The sequence below is a fragment of the Bison bison genome, unplaced genomic scaffold, assembly GCF_000754665.1.
Source record: "Bison bison bison isolate TAMUID 2011002044 unplaced genomic scaffold, Bison_UMD1.0 scf7180017864053, whole genome shotgun sequence".
Classification (NCBI taxonomy): domain Eukaryota; kingdom Metazoa; phylum Chordata; class Mammalia; order Artiodactyla; family Bovidae; genus Bison; species Bison bison.
The window spans coordinates 262,552-266,044 of NW_011494625.1; the positions used below are offsets into that span (position 1 = coordinate 262,552).

General features: G+C 42.6%; 1 pseudogene; it reads right to left on the reverse strand.

Moving 5' to 3' along the window:
- Positions 1-388: 388 nt before the first annotated feature.
- LOC104985591 lies at positions 389-988 on the reverse strand (annotated as a pseudogene).
- Positions 989-3,493: the final 2,505 nt, after the last annotated feature.

A 3,493-nucleotide genomic window follows, 5' to 3' on the forward strand; every position in this document is an offset into this window, starting at 1 on the left:
TTCTCACAAGATTCCTGTTCCTGGAAAGGTGATCTCCAAAAGCAAACTAATACTTAAATAATTTCAGTTTAACTTTGACATTCACCTACCCACACATCCTCTGTGAAACTGAGTAGTCCAGTAGGAAGACTTAATGTCGTCCTTCTGATAGTGGGTCAATACTGCTGTTCCCATATACAAAGTGTGGATCATTAAATAGCTTCAGTTATTTGCATAGCTAATGAAAATTCTCATACTCAGCTGATACTGGGCTGAGGTTGAGAGGTGGGGGTTGGGGGCACAAAGTATCTGTTCCAGAGGGGCCAAGTAGCCAGGCCTTACCCAGGGCAGAAGCCCACAGGGCGGGCTGGGGGACACTCTGGACCAGAGCTGTGCCACTCTCCCTTTGCCCCTCTGGTGAGGGAGAGGAAGGTTGTGGGCTGGGCCAAGTAGCTACCCTGTCCTGCCCCATCCCATCCTCGGCCGGTCAGAACTGCTTTGACGCCTGCTTGAGGATGAAGCCTTGACACGCGAGTGTCTTCATGATGTTGGCCACGTTCCTGCAGTCATCAATGCCGCTGTGGGGCCGGCCTGTGTATTGCAGGCCGAGGCCCTTGTTCATGTCCAGAAGTCCGTTCTTGGGCCAGCAGCCCATGGCGAAGCTGTAAGCCTTTTTCAGGTTAATCCACTGCTTGAAGTAATCTGCTACTGGCAAGCCCCAGTACTGGCACTGTCCTGGGAGCATGACTTTTAAGTCCCAGTCTCCATAGGCGACAAAAATTCACCTGACGTTTGGATCGAAGAGGCCTTTCTTCGCCGTCCACTCATCGCCCCTCTCCAGCACTTGCTGCAGGCTTGGCTGACCATCCACCATGGCTCGGATAATCCCAGTGAGCTCTGTACAGAAGGGAGTACACTGTGGATGGACTACGGGCTGGACATACGTGTGAAAAGTAGACTCAGTCTCCATGGTCCGGCCATTTAGCTTCAGGATGGGGAAGTCTATGATTTCCTCTGTGCACTCTGACCCCCTGTTAAAGCATTTTATGTATGTTAACTCTTAAGAAAACCCTATAAGGAAGGTAATCATATCTTATTTCAGGTGGAGAAAAGGAGGCTCAGATAAATTGATGTTCCCAAGGTCAGACAGCAAGCGATTGTGATGTCACTTGTTCAAACCTATTCAAACCAAAGTCAATGTATGTTCCATCCTACTGCCTGCCATCCAAGTAATCAGGTCACGGTTACGCATATATGCGGGTCAATAAATCAACATGCTCAAAGTTGTTTTGTGATGTGACTGTGCATATTATAGAATAATTAGTAGAGGTAGTGAGTTTGGAGTCCATTCTCTGGCACTCAGCACCGGCATGATCTTGAGCAAATCTTTTAACATAAACTCCGCGACAAACTGAAGATCCTATCCAAAGTAATAACGGCCTCACAAAGCGCTCAGGAATGGAAGAGGGAAAATGCCATAGATCCTACAAATATTTTAAAAAATTAGTAAGGAAAGAGTATGAACAAGACTATGTCTCCCAAAAGGTAGATTAAACAGTAACATTCTTAAAAGATACAGATTACTAAAACAGACATGAGAAGAAATAGAATGTAAGAGTAAGTCCATATTTATTAAACAAATGGAATTGTAATTAAAAACCTTCATAAAAATACATAGCCAGGTCTAGATGGCTTCTCTGACAAATTCCATCAAATATTTAAGAAACAAATAATACAAATCCTACACAAATACTTTCAGAAAATATAGGAGAAAGAAAATTTTAATTTCACTGTATGAAATCAGCATCACCCCAATACCAAACAAAGTAAACCGCAGTAAAACTATGGCAAATATTCTTCATGAACTTAAAGGCCCAAAGTCCTAAAAGAATATCGGCAAGACAAACCAAACAATATTTTTTAAGTGTACTACATCATGTTCAAGTGGGACATTTTCAGGACTTCAAAGTGAGTTCAACATTTGATAATCAATCAGTATACTTTCTGTAAGAAGGGAAAGAGTTGAACAAACACTTTAGAAAAATATGTTATACAAATGTTTACAAGCACATGAAAAGATGCTGAACAAATCATTAATCACAGAAGCATACGCTGAAAAGATGGACACCACCAAGTGTTAGCAAGCACATGGAGCAGTTGGAAGTTAAGCGTTTTTGATGGGCATGTAAAATGGTGTTCATTGTGGAAAACAATTTGATAATTTCTTATAAAATTAAACATATACTTACCATGACCCGTCAATTCTACTCCTATATATTTACCCAAAGGAAATGAAAACATATGTCCACATAAAAGTCATATTCATCAATGTCCATAGCAGACCTCTCATAATTGCCCCAAACTGGAAACAACCCAACTTTTCCTTCACTGCGTGACTAGACAAACAAACTGTGGTACATACACACAGTAGAACTCTTCAAAGCAATAAGAAGGACTGAATTACTGGTGGATGAATCCACAAACACTGTGCCAAACAAGAGACAAGATCCAAAAGGCTATCTACAGTATGATGCCGCTGACGTGAGATTCTAGAGAAAGTAAAACCGCAGTGACAGGAAGCAGAGCAGTATTTTCCCTGGTGGCTCAGACAGTAAAGAATTCGCCTGCAATGCAGGAGACCTGGGTTCAATCCCTGGGTTGGGAAGATCCCCTGGAGGAGGGTATGGCAACCCACTCCAGTATTCTTGCCTGGAGAATCCCCATGGACAGAGGAGCCTGGCAGGCCACAGTCCATGATGTCACAAACAGTGGGACACAACTGAGCGACTAAACACAGCAGGATGTAGAGAGAATTAACTGTAAAAGGGAACCGGAAACCTTCTCAGGTGAGAACTGTTCTGTATCGCAATTACGGTGTCAATTACACGTCTATTTTCAAAGCAGGCCTTTGTCAGCCCTGGCTCTCCTGACTTTCTGGGCAGCATGGTTTTGGTTCTGGAGGCATGGCCTGTCCATTCCTGGATGTTCAACAGCATCCCTGGCCTCTGTCGCACTAGATGTCTGTAGCTACCCCACCCCTCAAATTGTGACAACCAAAAGCGTCTTCAGACATTGCCAGATATCTATACTGGGAGGCAAAATTGCCTCTGGTTGAGAACCACTAGTCAAAACTCATTAAACAGTAGACTTAAAATTAGCTAATGCTTTTGTACATAAATTGTACCTCCTTAAAGCTGATTTTTAAAATGAAGGTGGCAGTTTGGGACTACATGCCTTACACCCAGGAGATGTGATTTTATTTTTATGCATTTTACATATCCTTCAATATAATCATTTGAATCTATCTTACTGAAATAATTTTTCTCCAGATTTTTTGAAATGTTATCTAATATTCAACATTGCTACTGAAAAATCCAGTACAATCTTAATTTTTTTTTAATCTTTTGGCCACACCACACAGCCTGTGGGATCGAACCTGGCCCCCTGCGTTGACACTGTAGTCTTAACCCGCTGGGCCATCAGGAAACTCCTCAGGTGCAGTCTTAATTCTTGA